This window comes from Typopeltis vanoorti, chromosome 1 (assembly GCF_054136105.1).
Source record: "Typopeltis vanoorti isolate ZY-2024b chromosome 1, IOZ_Tvanoo_1.0, whole genome shotgun sequence".
Taxonomy (NCBI): domain Eukaryota; kingdom Metazoa; phylum Arthropoda; class Arachnida; order Uropygi; family Thelyphonidae; genus Typopeltis; species Typopeltis vanoorti.
The window spans coordinates 25,573,370-25,592,742 of NC_143549.1; the positions used below are offsets into that span (position 1 = coordinate 25,573,370).

The 19,373-nt window shown below is 34.1% G+C and overlaps 1 long non-coding RNA gene across 1 annotated transcript in view; it reads right to left on the bottom strand.

Annotated features, from left to right (window-relative positions):
* Nucleotides 1–252: 252 nt before the first annotated feature.
* LOC150109848 (uncharacterized) overlaps nucleotides 253–19,373 on the bottom strand; it is a 31,698-nt gene continuing 12,577 nt past the window's right edge. The window contains exons 2-3 of the long non-coding RNA XR_016550632.1: nucleotides 18,113–18,205; nucleotides 253–1,284 (exon numbers count right to left, since the gene is read on the bottom strand). This is a non-coding gene — a long non-coding RNA (uncharacterized LOC150109848). The remainder of the gene's footprint in view (nucleotides 1,285–18,112; nucleotides 18,206–19,373) is intronic.

Below are 19,373 nucleotides of genomic sequence, written 5' to 3' on the forward strand. Positions count from 1 at the left end.
ATTCAATCTGATAACGCTGGAATTATGACAAATTTCAGACTAAAGTGGAGAAAATCATTGGTAAAACATAATATTGCCAACTTGGTCAAAGTATCCTATACATCTCTTGTAGAAATATATCATGAATTAGATGATGTACGTTTTCATAATATATATATATATATATATATATATATATATATATATATATATATATATATATATATATATACATACACGTATATTTACAAAAGTGATGAAATTCTTTGTGAATTTAGCAGGATATTTACAATAAAAAAAAAAAAACATCAGAAAATATTACTTCCCAAAATGATTTTTTTAATTTAATTACACTCTTCATTTTTTTTCCCCTCACAACAATATAACAGAGTAGAAAAAAAGTATAACAGCTATAATAAAAACATTAAAAGAAATGTTTAGTGAGGGAAAAAATCCTCTATTTTTATAAACAAACAAACAAAAAAAGAAACATTAACTTCCACCCACAAGTATTTAAGAATCAGTGTTGACTGAATTAGGAATAATAAATGCTAAGCAAAGAAAACTTGAGCACATAATACACATTCAGGATAATCACTGATTAATAAGAACTGCAGTCTTATTTTTACAAATAATGGGGAAAAGTTACTTTGAATAAACAAAATAGTATGTTTATCTTTTATAATTGTACAAAAAAGTAAATACAAAATAATTATCTAACACAATAAATTATAATAACAATTATGTTTCCATAATTAGTTTGACTCAAATCATTATGATTTTTATTTAAACAACATAACGTTGAAATTATAAGAAATAACAATGATTCTGTTTTTCTTAAAATAAGCAAAATACCTTGTGCACATGCAAAATCTGTTATGAATACCACATACGGAATTTAATTTTACTCAAGTTTCAGATGAGCTTAAAAATACTCATCTAGTACAGAGTGAATTTAATATTTATGATGAAAATAATTAGCATTTTCTATTATTTTAAATGAACAAATTTTTTAATTATTAATTTCCAAAGGATTTTTTTATAATTAGTAAAGTATTTACATAATTTACAAAACGTTTTTCCCCTTATCACTTACAGATGATTTCTGCATGTTTTGGTTAGAGCTTAAAAATGTATAGTAGTAAAGTTCAGTCCTTATTCAAGAGTTGAAATCTGTAACTCTTTTGTGTTTCTTTTTCTTGTATGGTGTTGATAATATTTCACTGATTGATGTTGTATGAGCAGGAATAAGTGCCTCATGAAAATCATATAAGCTGTCATTAAATGATCCCTCTTGTGTTCTATCTGAAATATTAAACAAAGTTTATCATTTCTGAAAAACAAAGCAAATTGTTAAGAATATCTCCAATTAGGGTTATAACAATATTAAGTATCACAATAATAATATCTTAACAGCAAAAATTCTTCAGTTCTGTTTTATTACCTTCAGCTTATTCTGCTTAATGAATAAAGCATGCAGGTCATACAGAAAGCAGGCGAGGCCATTTTAGCTCTATCTAAAATGGCCTCGCTTTTTCAGAAATAGGTAGCCCAAGACTATTGCTATATGAGTATAGAATGATCAATCTAATGAGTCATGTTCTCAAAATGTTTCTGAAAATAATTCAAAAAAGAATATACAGAAAACGTGAAGACACCATCAGTGATACCCAATTCAGCTTTAGAAACAGTTTGGGAATGAGAGAGGTGCTGTTTTCTGTTTTTAAATCTTATTCTAAAAATGTAGTGACCAAAACAAGGAAGTATCCATAGTGATGGATAGGAATTTGAAGTTCAAAGGTCACATAGCAAAAGTTGCAAATACAACTCAAAGGATAATTGCAATGTTAAAACTAACCTTGTCACTTAAGGATAAGGAAGTCATTTTGCCTCTTTATAAAGCTTTGATAAAACCACACGTGAATTATTGTGTGCAGATTTCAAGGGGATAAAGAAGCTGTGGAAAGGGTGCAAAGAAGAGTCACAAAGATTATATCTGGATTATGGGATTTAAGGGACAAAGCTGTATAACTGAGAGGAGACCTGCACATAGCCTATAAAGGAATGTGGAGAACCGACCACGGCTTCTAACCTAATGTCCATTCCTCACCTTCTCGTAGTGCACCCTGTTGAGTATCTACCTGGAAATTGAACGAACGAGGATGGGCTGGCAATTTGGGATTTAGCCAACCAAATTGTATTCTTATTGGCATAAACCAAAATACAAAATGATGGTATAAAATGACAAAATTTCATACTGGCTGGGGCATCACCCAGTTAAACCAGACCCCCGTTGTTTTCGCCAGGGAACCAGGGCGAACAGCGAAAAGTCAGATACTGAAACAAATCTGAAAACAAACCCCAACTCAACATCATCAGAGTTAAAGATCAGTACTCTCAACATAAGAGGCCCTGAATGGCAAAGAAATGGAGCTAGCTGAGGAATTAGATAAGTACCAGATCAACAAAATAGGTATGACTGAAACAAAAAAGACAAAAACTGGTGAGATCTTTTTGAGCAATAAATACAAAATGTTATATTCAGGCAATCATAATCAAGGAAAAGAAGGAGTAGCCATAGTATTCAACACTAAATACGAGGCTAATCTTCAATGGCAAGCAGTCTCAAGTAGAGTGATGTGGGCAAATATGAGAATGGGGGAACTGGACAATGAGACTTATTTGTGCCTATGGTCCCACAGAAGGTTCTACTATGGTCAAAGTGCTGGAATTTTTTGATGCTTTAGAAAAAGCAACTGACACAATGAAAAAGGAAAAGTTGGTGCTTGTTGGGGATCAAATAGCAGAGTAGGAAATGATTGTCAGACACAAAAATATTTTGGGAAAATTTGGAGAAAAGAGCAGAGCTAATAATAATGGCAAATACCTGTTGGATTTCTGCTCAGGACATGGACTGGTTATTACCAACACCATGATCCAACATAAAAATGTGCACAAATTCACATGGAGAGAAGAGGCAAGGAATAAGAAAAGTCTCATTGACTATGTTATTGTTGATAGTGATGTTTTCTCCCTGGTGAAGGACACCAGAGTGTACAAAGGATTTGAAATTGTGTTATTTAGTCTTGAGCAGGATAAAATTGAATTTCATATTGAAAATAATAACATGTAAGAAAGTTTTAAAGTGAATAAAAGTTGAGCAGCTCTCAGAGACTAAAATACACAAAGATTATTGAAGAAAAAATGAAAGAGTTTGAGAACAGGAACCAAATCTTGGAGAATCAGTGGCAAGCCTTGAAGAAAACTCTGATTGATTCAGCTAGAGAGGCATGCGGTAAAGTTGACTGCAAGGATAGAAAAATAAGAACTCATGATGGACACAGGAAGTTAAAGAGGCAGTGAAGGAAAAGAAGAAAGCATATCAAAAGTTCCTGGCAAATAAGCCAGCTTCTGCTCTTAGAGAATACAGAGACAAATGTAAGAAAACTAAACAGTGTGTAAAACTAGCTAAATAAAAGTCATGGGAGGACTTTGACATGAACATAGAAAATAAATATCAAGAAGGTGGCAAAATATACTGGAGGTTGTTGAAGAAGCTTAGAAATGGAGGAAAGAGTGCTATAAATGGAGTTAGAGATGATAAAGGTGACAAGAAAATAGGAGAAAAAGATATCCCTGAAGTCTGGAGTAATTACTTTGAAAAATTGCTAAATGAAACAAGCAGTGATAGCACAGTGGTAAAAAAACATTCAACAGGCATACAGTCAGGAATACATATCCCTACTTGAAGTAGAGAAAGCCATCAAAGGCTTGAAATGTGGAAAGGCAGCTGGGGCAGATGATATTCCACCAGAAATGCTGAAGTATGGTGGTATAAAAGTCTTACAGTGGCTGCACTGCATAGTTCAGAAGGTGTGGACAGAGGGACGAATTCCTGATGATTTGAGAAGAGCTCTCATAGTACCCATATATAAAAAGGGAAATAAAACAATGTAAGAATTATGGAGGTATTTCCCTACTGAATGTTCCTGGTAAGATTTATGCCAGTATACTTGAGAAACGGTTGAGAAGAATTGTGGAAGAAAAGCTTGGCGAAGAACAAGCTGGATTCAGGCCAAATAGATGCTGTCAGGATCAGATCTTCACTTTACGACAAATAGTGGAGAAATCATGGGAATATAACAAAGATCTGTATTTAAGATCTTTGTTATATTCCCATGATTAAAAAGATCGATTTCGAAAAGGCATATGACAAGGTGCCAAGACAGAAGCTATTCAATACGCTACAGTTATATGGGGTCAATGGGGCATTATCTATATGGATCACATTATGAAGGAAAGTGGTATTAAACATGATAACAAAATTGGAGATGTTAATGTCAGCTTCTTGCTTTATGCGGACGATGTTATACTTGTAAATAAATCTGCTATAACTCTGCAAGATTCTCTGACTAAATTGAATAACAACAGTTATTCAATTTAGTCAAATATGGTATCAGATATGATATGAAGGTCATCAATAAAAAGACAAAGACAATGAAAATAGGCAGAATCATTGAAAATGTCAACTGTGTTGTGAACAGAGAACCTGTGGAACAAGAAAAACATTTCAGCTACTTAGGCACGATTTTTAGTGAAGATGGTAAATTAAATATTGAAATAGACAACAGAATCAACAAAGCTGATATGGTAGGAAGTCAACTGAATAAATTCATATGGAATAAGAGAGAAATTAATCTGAACACTAAATTAGCTGTATACAAGACTGTGTTCAAACCAATTTTAACTTATGGATCTGAGAGCTGGGTCAGAAGTAAAACACTTGACCAAAGACTAGAGACCGCAGATATGAGAGTCCTGAGAAAGATTAGAGGCGTGAACAGATGGCATCAATGGCAATATCATATTAAAAATGAGAATATTAGGGAAGAACTTGACATTGTCAGCATCCAGGAATGCGTTAGCAGAGCTAATCTCAGATGGTATGGTCACTTAAATAGAATGGGAGAGGAAAGATTAGCAAAACAAATGTTCTCTGCCAGATTGGCAGGAAAACGACCCAGAGGAAGACCAAGATATAGGTGGATTGATACGGTACAAAGTGCCTTAGACGATAGAAATATAAGATCTGATAATGTTGGAGTCTTGACAAGTAACAGACTGATTTGGAGGAAAATTGTAGATAGGAAGTTAGTAATGATGTAATTTTTTCATGTACTACTGTCATATCCTGTACACCCCTTGAGGGTACATGGCAGGAATTTGATGATGATGATGATGACTAAGTAAAAGATCTGGAGCTTACTCTACCTTTACTACGGTTGCCCATAAGGTTGGTTATCCTTGCATCCGCCGAAACTTTCAGTTTCTATATATTCGGCACGAAACTCTTGTAGTTTCTATATTCGGCTATGAAATAACGTTGGATTCAATATCCACTTAATTTGTACCATCATGTATTATATTTGCAGTGTTTTTTCTTTATGTTTTATTGCTTTTTTGCCAAGGTCTGGAGAGTCACTTTGCTTGTTATCATAGAATTTATGCTGATAAGAAAAAAAAACTAAAACTGTTCAAACGACTCTTGATAACTTCTTTCGATAAAAAATTGCAGTAAATAATGTAGGTACAAGCATTTATTAAACATTTACTTTGCATTCATTATTTTATCTTTCCTAAAAGAGTACCATATAAAATGAACTATTAGTACAGTAATCGATTAGGGATGAATTGTACTTTTTACCATTGATTATTAGATTTGATTGATGCAGTAACATCGAGGGATTAATTAACCGCATTAATCAAGGGATACCTGTATTGCCTGATATGTTCCATTTACACAACATTTATGTGTAACTACATAAATGTTTTGAACAGCTTTTCTCTTGGTTCAACATTCAACATCAGATTGTTGAATGTTGAAGAGCAACAAGTTTCTCTTCCACTATTTTTCTTAGCCTTTTCTCAAATATGCTTATATAAATCTTATCTCAAATGCTTAGGAGAAAAATTTCCTTTGCAATTCCCAAATTCATATTCTTATTATTTAAACATCTATAAGATACACATTATACAATGAGATACATATATAACTATGTAGTTATATATAAATATATAACTGCATAGTCCAATGGTTTGCATTTTATGAAAGAAAATTATATTAAATTTAATATCAAAAAGATATATATACACACACACACACACACTGTTTGAAATTCATCTTCCATCTACATTTTCCTTTTTGCCCTGGCCTATAGCAGTAATTGAGTACATATTTTGTCATAATGGCTGCTGTGGAGTACAGCTTTCATACCACCCATCTATAAAAAAAAGGAAAATGAAACTGACTGAGAATCACATAGGAATTTCCTACTTGGTGTTCCCAGGTAAAGTGAGTGGATGATATGAAGATAAACAGAAGGATCTGTGTTGAAGTTCTGTAGATTTGTAAAGGACATCTAATAAGGTGACAAGAGAAAGCTGTTATAGATGTTATAATTATATGCATAAATGGCAAATTCCACAGAAATACATAGTCCATATTTAAATTGTAAGTCAGCAGTCAGACCTGAAGAAGTTATACAAAGAAGAGTTCATGTAAAATCAGGTTTAAGACAAAGTGGTTAGAGTATCCACTCTCCAGCCAAAAAGGCTGCAGGTTCGAATTGTGCCATGGGCATGGATGTTTTGATTGTCTCTGCAAATACTAGTGGTGGTGGTGGTGGTGATAGGTAGTAGATAGTGTTGGTGTAGTTGCAGTTAGTGGATTTGAGCAGTGGAGATAGAATTATAGAGTAGGTGCCCTCCCTCGATGAGTCTTTGGACCACAGAGGGAGGGTGCCATCTTTATGGTTTGCATTTTATGAAAGAAAATTATATTAAATTTAATATCAAAAAGATATATATATATATATATATACACACTGTTTAGAAAAAAAATCAGTGCACACTCCAATAGGCAAAGTGTAATGTAATGTAATGTAATGCATGTTTGTAGCTGATATAAATTGGAGGAATATGATGCTCCAAAGTCAGTGCGACTGTGTCCGGGTGAAATCGCTGCGAAATGGGGAACTGATGACATTTGAAAGAGGTATTGTAATAGGATGCCATGTTGCAGTCTTATTTGTTCGGCAAATTATTGACAAATTGGGCCATCCCAGATCAACAATCAGTGATACCATGCTGAGATGAAAACACAGGGACTTAACTGCAAGTGCTACCCACAGTGGACACGGACCACCACAATCACCGAAAGTAACTATAGGGGTGCTATGAAGGATGATGATGTTTAGAGATTGCTTTTTTTTTTATTCATCTTTATAAAGAGATTTTCATTCTGAGTGTTTATTAATTACATAAGGGTTCAATTCCAATTGGTGCATTGACTTTACTATTTCTTTTAGAATCCAGAAAATCACTGACTCAAGACCAAATAAAAAATATATACACTTAATGAAACTAAAACAATATATATACACTTTAAATAAAATTAACTGGATCCAAGACCTTCTAAATAAATCTACCTTTAGAGATTTTTCTTATCACAAATTACTAAAATCATTCAATGTATTACTGGATTATTTGACATATAGTTAATCACGTCTACTAGACCAAACACCTTGTTTTCACAACAACAAAAATGTTCATCAGTCAGTGTCTTTGTTAGGCCCTTTCCAAAAATATAAAATTTTCTTCTTTTCCATTGGATCCTATTTTATCTTCCTTATATAGCACACAATATTATTCCTCTTGTCTCACTGAAATATAAATATTATTACCTCTTGCAGTTCTATATGATACACAATTTACTAATTTTTGTACCAGAGAAAAAAATTTTCTGTAACTACTTCATCAACAACGTATCTCAGTTGAGCTTTTCATGTCAAGTCACTTTACAGTTTCAAATTTCACGAATTGCTTTCATAGTAATCCGGTATCCTTAAGATAGAAGATGAAACTTTCCATTCAGCATTTCCTCAAACATTCGATTAGAACATCAACTGCAATATTTTCTATTATTTACTAAACATTTGTTGGAAGTCTCAACTCCTCCAGTTTAAAGACTCACAGTTCTACAATTCCTTTTCGGAATTTTCTATTAATATTCTCCTGAATGTCAACATTCCTTAGAACAAAATTCTCTGGTCAGTGTTCTTAAACTACCATTAGTCCTCTTCGGGTTTTTTTTTTTGTTATTACGATACTAAATGTTCTCTCTGCCAGCCGTAAATCACCCATCAAACTACCGTGGCAAGCACACTAAATGTAAAATGGCAAGCGAGAAGCTAAGTATAATGGCTGACACATTGTGTCCATTAGTGTAACAAGAATGGCTTTCCAAAACACTACAAATACCTCAATACTTAACAATCTTATATCATCATCATAATCAAATTCCTGCCATGTATACCCTCAAGGGACAGGATATGATAACACAATATGAAAAATTTACATCATTACTAACTTCTTATCTACAATATTCCTCCAAATCAGTCTGCTACCTGGCGAAACTCCAACATCATCAGATCTTATATTTCTATCTTCTAAGGCACTTTTTACCATATCAATACACCTATATCTTGGTCTTCCTCAGGGTCTTTTCCTTGAACCTGGCAGAGAACACTTGTTTTACTAATCTTTCCTCTCCTATTCTGTTACCATGATATTCCATTGATGCCATCTGTTCATGCCCCTAATCTTTCTCAGGATGCTCACATTTGTGGTCTATAGTCTTTGGTCAAGTCTCTTACTTCTGATCCAGTTCTCATATCCATAAGTTAAAACTGGTTTGAACACTGTCTTGTATACAGCTAATTTAGTGTTCCGACTAATTTCTCTCTTATTCCATATGAAATTTATTCAATTGACTTCCTACCATGTCAGATTTGTTGATTCTGTTGTCTATTTCAATATTTAATTTACCATCTTCACTAAAAATTGTGCCTAAGTAGCTGAAATGTTTTACTAGTTCCACAGGTTCTCCGTTCACAACACAGTTGACATTTTCAACGATTCTACCTATTTTCATTGTCTCTGTCTTTTTATTGCTGACCTTCATACCATATCTATTACAACAGTATTCAATTTAGTCAGGGGAATCTTGCAGACTTGTAGCAGATTTATTTATAAGTATAACATCGTCTGCATAAAGCAAAAAGCATACATTAACATCTCCAAATCTGATATCCTGTTTAATATCACTTTCCTTCATAATGTGATCCATACAGATAATGAATAACAGAGGGGATAATGTACATCCTTGTCTCACACCAGATTTAACATTAAACCATCTTCCTGTACTTCCTTCAATTCTAACTGCTGACTTACAGTAACTCAAATAAAGACTAAGTATTGCTTGATATAATGCCCCATTGACACTATATAACTGTAGCGTATTGAATAGCTTCACTCTTGGCACCTTGTCATATGCCTTTTCCAAATCGACAAAGCTTAAATACAGATTTTTGTTATATTCCCATGATTTCTCCACTATTTATCGTACAGTGAAGATCTGATCCTGACAGCCTCTATTTGGCCTGAATCCAGCTTGTTCTTCACGAAGTTTTTCATCCACAATCCTTCCCAACTTTCTCAAGTATAAAAAAAAAAAAAAAAAAAGAAAAAAAAAAAAAAAGAGCTAATGTATTTTATTCCTGTATAGGGAGTAGGCGAGGCCGTTTTAGCCCTGTCTAACTTTTGGAGACTGAACAGGCAGTTCAATCTACACTGGTACTGAATCAGAGATAGCTGGCCCAAAGCTGTTACTGTTTGCTGCTTAATTAAGCAGCATGCAGTGAAGAGAGACAGCTCAACAAGTGCCGCCATCTCATGTTCCCTAACCATAACACAATATATTTAATGTCTGAAAATAGTGTGGGTTCTGCAGTCGATTTTCTTTAGTTTATGGGACGAAAAACAGAGTTTCCAGGAAAAAACACACGCTTACCCATGCCAGAGATCGACTAACTTGTGAACCGGCCGAAAAAAGGTTTGGAAAAATTCCTCTAATCTCGGACTAAATTCGAAAAGAAAGTCTTCCTTCATGTAGTTAAGTGCTTTGGTGTGCAAACGCCACATCCACTGAGCTACACAGGCATCCATTTCTCAAATATACTTGCGTAAATCTTACCAGGAACACTCAGTAGAGAAATACTTCTGTAATTCTCACATTCAGTTTTATTTTCCTTTTTAATATATGGGTACTATGAGTCCAGTCATCCGGAATTCGTCCCTCTGTCCAGGCCTTCTGAACCATGCAGTGCAGCCACTGTAAGACATTTATACCTCCATACCCGAGCATTTCTGGTCAAATATCATCTACTCCCGCTGCCTTTCAGGCCTTTGATGGCTTTCTGCTTCAAGTATCGATATATATATTCCTGCTTGCATCATTGTTGAATGTTTTTTACCACTGTGCTATCACTGCTTGTTTCATTTAATACCACTTTCCTTCATAATGATAATGAATATCAGAGTGGATAATATACATCCTTGTCTGACACCAAATTTAACATTAAACTACCATCCTGTACTTCCTTCAATTCTAACTGCTGATTTACAACTCGAATAAAGGCTAAGTGTTGCTGATATAATGCCCCATTGACACGATATAACTGTAGTGTTTCGAATAGCTTCTCTCTTGGCACCTTGTCATATGCCTTTTCCAGATCTACAAAACTTAAATACAGATATTTGTTATATTCCCATGATTTCTCAACTATCTGTCCTAAAGTGAAACTCTGATCCTGACAGCCTCTATTTGGCCTGAATCCAGCTTGTTCTTCACCAAGCTTCTCTTCCACAATCCTTCTCGACCGTTTCTCAAGTATAATCTTACCAGGAACACTCAGTAGAGAAATACCTCTAATTCTCACATTCAGTTTTATTTCCCTTTTTTTATATATGAGTAATCTGAAAGCCCTACTCCAATCATCGGGAATTTGTCCCTCAGTCCAGGCCTTCTGAACTATGCAGTGCAGCCACTGTAAAACTTTTATACCTCCATACTTGAGCATTTTTGGTCAAATATCATCTACTCCTGCTGCCTTTCCGCTTCTGATGGCTTTTACTACTTCAATTATGAATATGTATTCCTGACTGCATGTCTGATCATCTGTGCTGTCATCACGCTTATTTCATTTAGCAATTTTTCGAAGTAATTACTCCATACCTCAAGGATATCTTTTTCTCCTGTTTTCATGTAACCTTTATCATCTTTAATTCCTTTTACTTCTGATACCAAAAATTGGAGATGTTAATGTCAGCTCTTTGCTTTATGCAGATGATGTTATACTTCTAAATAAATCCGCTACAAGTCTGAAAGATTCTCTGATTAAATTGAATAGCTGTTGTAATGGATATGGTATGAAGGTCAGCAATAAAGACAATAGACAATGAAAATAGGCAGAATCATTGAAATGTCAACTGTGTTGTGAATGGAGAACCTGTGGAACAAGTAAAACATTTCAGCTACTTAGGCACAATTTTTACTGAAGATGGTAAATTAAATATAGAAATAGACAACAGAATCAGCAAAGCTGGTATGGTGGGAAGTCAATTGAATAAATTCATATGGAATAAGAGAGAAATTAGTCGGAACACTGAATTAGCTGTATACAAGTCAGTGTTCAGACCAGTTTTGACTTATGGATCTGAGAGCTGGGTCAGAAGTAAAATACTTGACCAAAGACTAGAGACCGCAAATATGGGAGTCCTGAGAAAGATTTGATTCGTGATCAGATGGCACCAATGGCATTATCATATTAAAAATGAGAATATTAGGGAAGAACTTGACATTGTCAGCATCCAGGAATGCATTAGCAGAGCTAATCTCAGGTGATATGGTCACTGAAATAGAATGGGAGAGAAAAGATTAGCAAAACAAGTGTTCTCTGCCAGGTTGGCAGGAAAATGACCCAGAGGAAGACCAAGATATAGGTGGATTGATACGGTACAAAGTGCCTTAGACGATAGAAATATAAGATCTGATAATGTTGGAGTCTTGACAAGTAACAGACTGATTTGGAGGAAAATTGTAGATAGGAAGTTAGTAATGATGTAATTTTTTCAAGTAGTACTATCATATCTTGTATACTCCTTGAGGGTACATGGCAGGAATTTGATGATGATGATGAATTCCTTATAGAGCACTCTTTCCCCCATTCCTGAGCTTCTTCAACAAACTCCAGAATATCTTGGCACCTTCTTGATATTTATTTTCCATGTTCTTATCAAAGTGTTTCCATGACTTTTGTTTAGCTAGTTTTACACAGTGTTTAGATTTCTTACATTTGTCTCTGTATTCTCTAAGAGCACAAATTGACTTATTTGCCAGGAACTTTTGATATGTTTTCTTCTTTTCTTTCACTGCTTCTTTAACTTCCTGTGTCCACCATGGAGTTCTGATTTTTCTATCTTAAAGACAACCTCACCACATGCCTTTCTAGCTGAATCAATCAGTGTTTTCTTCAGAGCTTGCCACTGAATCTCCAAAGTTTGATTCCTGTTCTCAAACTCTTTCATTTTTTCTTGAATAATATTTGTGTATTTTAGTCTACAGTTCAAATTTGAGAGATGCTCGACTTTTATTCACTTAAAACTTTGTTAAATGTTCTTCTTTTCAATATAAAATTCAATTTTATCCTGCTCCAATATCAAATCGTCTGTACACTCTAGTGTCCTACATCATCACTATCAACAATAACATAGTCAATGAGATTTTTCTTATTCCTTGCCTCTTCTCTGCATGTGAATTTGTACACATTTTAATGTGTGAACATTGTGTTAATAATAACTAGTCCATGTCTTGAGTAGAAATCTAACAGGTATTTGCTATTATTATTAGCTTTGGTCTTTTCTCCAAATTTTCACAATATATTTTTATATGTCTGAAAATCATTTCCTGCTCTGCTATTCAGATCCCGAACAAGGACCAACTTCTTCTTTTTTATCGTGTCAGTTGCTTTCTCCAAACCCTCAAAAAATTCCTCCACTTCTATCTTAGAACCTTCTGTGGGACCATAGGTGCAAATAAGTCTCATTGTTCAATTCCCCATACTCATATTTGTCCACATCACTCTAATTGAGACTGCCTGCCATTCAAGAAGATTAGCCTCGTATTTAGTGTTAAATGCTATGGCTACCTCTTCTTTTCCTTGACTGTCATTGCCTGAATATATCATTTTGTATTTATTGCTCAGAAAGATCTCACCATGTTAAAATTATATTTGGTCTTTGTTAACTATAATTAACACAATAGCTATTTGGATTATAAGACCATAGGTTTAATATATATGTACACATCTGTCGACTAGTTTTGCTAGCAGAACTGACTTTGCTTTGTCAAGACTAAACGTAACTAAGTTTAGTGGAACTATAGTATGCCAAAAACTATGTAACGCGTATTTATAATAATGACTGAAGTATATCACTTGATTCATATCATGTCATGCGGTGCCATCCGATTTTGTTGTAAACTGTTACTGCATTCCTTCATTTTTGCATTTTGTAGTTTTTTTTTCACCATTTAGTCTTGACAAAGCCTAGTCAGTTTTGCTAGTGAAACTAGTCGACAGATGTGTACATCATCATCAAATTCCGGCCATGCACCCTCAAGGGGTGTACACGATACGATATTACTACATGAAAAATTTACATCATTACTAACTTCCTATCTACAATTTTCCTCCAAATCAGTCTGTTATTTGTCAAGACTCCAACAGATCTTATATTCCCATCGTCTAAAGCACTTTGTACCGTATCAATCCACCTATATCTTGGTCTTCCACTGGGTCGTTTTCCTGCCAACTTGGCAGAGAACACTTGTTTTGCTAATCTTTCCTCGCCCATTCTGTTTAAGTGACCATACCACCTGAGATTAGCTCTGCTAACGCATTCCTGAATGCTGACAATGTCAAGTTCTTTCCTAATATCCTCATTTTTAATATGATAATGCCATTGGTGCCATCTGATCACGAATCAAATCTTTCTCAGGACTCTCATATTTGCGGTCTCTAGTCTTTGGTCAAGTAATTTACTTCTGACCCAGCTCTCAGATCCATAAGTTAAAACTAGTTTGAACATTGTCTTGTATACAGCTAATTTAGTGTTCCGACTAATTTCTCTCTTATTCCATATGAATTTATTCAACTGACTTCCTACCATACCATCTTTGTTGATTCTGTTGTCTAATTCCATATTTAATTTACCATCTTCACTAAAAATCGTGCCTAAGTAGCTGATATGTTTTACTTGTTCCACAGGTTCTCCATTCACAACACAGTTGACATTTTCAATGATTCTGCCAATTTTCATTGTCTTTGTCTTTTTATTGCTGACCTTCATACCATATCTATTACAACAGTTATTCAATTTAGTCAGAGAATCTTGCACACTTGTAGCGGATTTATTTAGAAGTATAACATCGTCCGCATAAAGCAAAGAGCTGACATTGGCATCTCCAATTTTGATATCATGTTTAATACCACTTTCCTTCATAATGTGATCCATATAGATAATGAATAACAGAGGGAATAATGTACATACTCATATTATCGTACATCCTTGTCTCACACCAGATTTAACATTAAACCATCTTCCTGTATTTCCTTCATTTCTAACTGCTGACTTACAACTCAAATAAAGACTAAGTATTGCTTGATATAATGGATGCTGATCTGCCTGTCTGTCCGTACTTTGGACAGACAGACTGACAGATCAGCATCCATCTGTCTAGAGGAACACAAGTCTTACATCTTCAAACACAACTATGGCCATTCAGGCTTGGCTGACCATGTTTTGGACACCACCCACAGGGTATCATGGAAGAAAACCACCATGCTCCACCACAGCAAATTCAAGAAAGAGAGACTTTTCTTAGAAGCAGCAGCAGCTCTCAAAAACCAACCAAATCTCAATAAATATGGTTGCATTAAGCTTCCGAAGATTTGAGAAACACTCATCACCAGAGTTCCCACCTTATATTCCAGGCCACCTACTACTGCCCTTAGAGGGCGCTCTACCTAGATAGGACTTTAGTGTTACCCACGTGGTTGGGCTTAGTATTGTTTGTTATTTGTGTATATGTTACATTGTTTTTGTAATCCCCGTAGATGTCCTAGTGACTAGGACGAAATATAGGAAGTATTAAATTCTATTTTAATTCTTTTTTGAGTGTTGTAAAAAATCCATTAAGCCTCCAACATGATGTCCTCACAGCACTTAAGCCTCTACACACGTATCTATCATTTCATGGAAGATTCTAATAGGAAAATAGAAGAGTTCTTTCATCAGTGAAGAAGAAAACTAGTATACACACAAAAGAAAAGCTGGGTTTTATTGGGGATATAAATAGAGTATGAAATTAATGTCATACATACAGTAGAAATGCTTTGGAGAAAACAAATCAAAAACTAATAATAATGCTAAATATTTGATGGATTTCTATTCAGGGAATGACTAGAAGTAACAAAATAGTTCAACATAAAAAACGTGCATAAATTCACATGGAGGGAACACAAAAAACAAGAAAAGTAGCAATTTATTGTTGGCAGTGATGTGACATCCATGATACAAAATGAAATAGGATATGATCATGACCACCACTGCCACAGGGTGGTGGTCATGATCATATTAAGCTCTGATCCTTGATCAGAGCTTAATTTTTCCATTAAGCAGGAAAAAAATTATTACCCTTATTGAAAAGATAAATGTGTATCAAAGTTTTGAAAATAATCAAAGTACAAATATCACTCAGGAAAATGGAAAAGAATTTGAAAAAATAAGAAGTAAATTCAGAAACAGTGCTCTAATTTTGAAAGATAAGCAACTTTCAAGACTAAAACATTCTGTACCTTTGTTATAAAATGTTTAAAAATTAATTTACTCTAGAAAAGCATAAAGCAAAAATTTTCCACTATATTGCATTTTTGAACAATATTCAAATTTCAATACTTGGAATGCAAAAGTATATTTTCCCATAAAACACTGGTCTTTCTTCTTCCTAACATGAATTTTAGGCCAGGTGGCCTGTTCAGTCTCATGACATCTCTTTCTTGGTCTTCCGATTCTATAAAATACTAGTAATTTCAAAAATTTTAAAAGAATGGGAAGTTTAAATCACATATCCCCATTTTCAAGTTTTATGCTCACAGTAAGCAGTGGTATGTCACTGCAAAGTGAAATACAATCATCCCACTTATTAAAAGCCTGAAGTGGCTACTACTACGTTTGGTCTCCTCAGTACGGTCTCAAATTCCTCCCTCCCATACACCCTGTCTCCCAGTAAAAGACATGAAGCGAGAACAATAGGGACGTGCACAACACTATAATTAAGTAGGCAGTGGGTATTCTTGCTGTCTGAGGGTACGTACAGCAATGGTTCCATAGCTTGGCTGCTAAACAGTACATAGTACAAAGGACCAAACTTCATGATCACACCTCAGGAGACATCAGACCAATTAGTGAATAATCTTGTTGCCCAAATGTAATGCAACAAGTTCAAGTATAACAGTATGTAGGGGATGCCAATCAAGGCCATATATAGATGAGAAATTGGGAATTCCCATTGGGGAAGCTATAATATTCATGCATCTTTTGGATGTAACAGTGGCATAGCAAATCATAGAAAATCTGCCTCAAGAAATAGCAAAATCTGGATCTATTTCTTGCCATTTCTGCTGTAAACACTTCTTTGAAAATTCATTTCCCACTCCTCTATTTAAGTGACTCATTTAAGACAAGGTGTGTATAAAAACCCATTGAACATTCTTGCTATCAGTGCATCATATTTACTCCCTTCATTTTCTTCAGAACTCATATATCTTTGGTCTCCATCCTTTGATCAGCTGTTTTATTTTATAACCAAATTCCCAGATCTATGAATTGAAAAGTGTCTTGTAAACCGCTAAATTGATTTTTAATTACAGGTAACCCTCATATAATCCGGTACTTATACAACACGGTTTCGATAAAACACGGTCTACAAATTGTAGTAACCCTTTATCTTTTCATATATTTTTTACAGTGTGACTTAAAAATTTTTATCTTCATTAAATTTGCGTCTGTTCATATCGCCATGTACATAGTTATAATTAGTGAATTTATATTAGGGAAAAAACCTTTCACATGCATGTACGTCAATTTTTTACCTATAAAGTGTTTATTGTTGAAAATTGTCTTTGTTTTCTGGCAGGAAAGTGCATTAAAAATTTTAAGTGTGTTAATCTCAAGCTGAGCACTTTATTTTCTGGTGAGTTACATACAACATGCAATGCTTTTTTTTATGTAAAAAATTGATTTTTATAGTAATGGCCACTTAGAGGGCTTTTGCGATATGGTTGAAAATGAAATTAGTGAATGAATTGATGGGGAAATAGATTTAAATGAACTGTTATAATTAATAGATGATGTCGAACCAAATGGCAGGGTAAGTACTGCCGAAGATTCTGATTGTGATGAATCCGTTAAAGAATTCAGTTTAAAGAAATTAGCAGAAGGATTGGACTTGGCAAGAAAGTTAGGAAGTTTATTTTACGGATAATGATCCCTCAGTCAATAATAAGCAAGGTATTATTACTGACTTCTTGATAACTAAACCAGCCGAAGTATGAAATGAGAATTATACAAATGATGTCCAAGAGATTTCAAGTGATGACGATGTCCTGCCACTCGTAAATAAAGAACATCTACGAAATGTTAATCTGAAGGCAATGATTATGAAATATGCACTTTATTTTATTTTGCCTAAAGCATTTATACATTATGTGCAGTGAAGTTTACATACAATTTGTAATTTTTATAAGTTTATACTATGTATTTGTTTCATAGTTTATGTTTTCTTAACTTACATAAAGTACCTGAATTAAATAAAAATATTTTTTTTTGTTGTTGGATATGTCATTGTTGTTTATATAATTAAAAAAAAAACGATTTCGGAACATAACCCTACTTTTTCTATGTGATCTGAGTCTTGCATAATGTGATTTATATAACGTGGCATTTCTATGGAATCTAACATCTGCGTTATACAAGGATTACCTGTACTTTAAAATGAACACTTTAAGTTTATAAACTGCAGAGAAAAAAATTTTATTTAGTATTTATAATATCCTTTAATCAAGAGAGAGAGAGAGAGAGATACTATTTGATGAAATCAATCTGATATGAGTACCATTTTCCTCTTTCTTGCTGCTTTGTGAAGGGAGTGCATCATTACCATCATCCTCTTCAGGAGATAGATGCTCTTTTTTTATTTTTAATTTATCTAGAACAATAAAAGAGAATTTATTAAATAAAATTATATCTAACAGGAGAAACACACACAAAATTTTTGTCAGAAGAGCTAATCTAAGGTAGTATGGTCACTTAAACAGAATGGGAAAAGAAGGACTAGCAAAAGAGGTTGTTTGCCTAGCAGCAATCCATTTTACAGTATGGGATGGCTTCTAAGCAGCATATAGATAAATCCTGGGCTGGATTTTTTTATGGAATATTTCCATAAAAAAAACATAGGATTTAATTTGGTTTATAATTATTTTATTGTATGGCTTTCATTCAGTGTGCAGTGTTCATTTGACTTAGTGTGTATTTTTATAACCTGTTGTTTACATATTAGAGTGTTGCTAATGGTGAAAAAGCAAAGGACAATGGTGAGTAAGATGTCACTGTTCAAAAAGTGCATCTGGAGACAATATGAGATACTGTGTGTGTGAGAGAGAGAGAGAGAGAGAGGGAGAGAGCAGTGTCACATGTTAGAAGTGTCAGAAATGCACAAGTCAAGAGAAAGAGAGAGAGACATGAAAAAAAGGAAAGAAAATGTGAATGTTGTAGAGAGCAAAAATGAAGTGCGAATGACAAAAGCTGGAGCCAGAAGAAATAAGATGAAAGAAAGATGAGAATAATGAGGTGACTTCAATGAGTGAAGTGTCTTACTTTCACAGAACATAATGAACTAGGATTTGGAGAAGCATCTGGAAAGCAGTACAGAGAAGAGTAACAAAAGGATAGTTGAAAGGAGAGTATTAATAACCAAAAAAAAACTGGAGTAAAGAGAGAATATTTTATGGTGATTCCAAAATATTATTCTTTCCGTTTTTAAAAAAATATAATAAAAGTTAATAATTCTGGTCAGAATAAATAATAAAGAATAAAGATGACTGTGTTTGTTTGGAATTATGGGAAAAGCAGCTAAGGTTATGAGGACTGTGTGTATTCTTCTGAATGACTGCTTGCCTGTTTTGGAGAATGAAAAATTCAATTTTTCATTCTCCAAAACTCCTTTGACTTAAAATGTCAAAGGCACCGGATATAAGAGAAAGATAAAAGAATTACAGAGAGAGAGAGAGAGTAAAGTGCATGTCTGTTGTCAAGGCATAGGAGTGAACTGTGAAGAAGGGCTGTGCCTGCAAATGAGTCAATGTGAGATGTGTAAG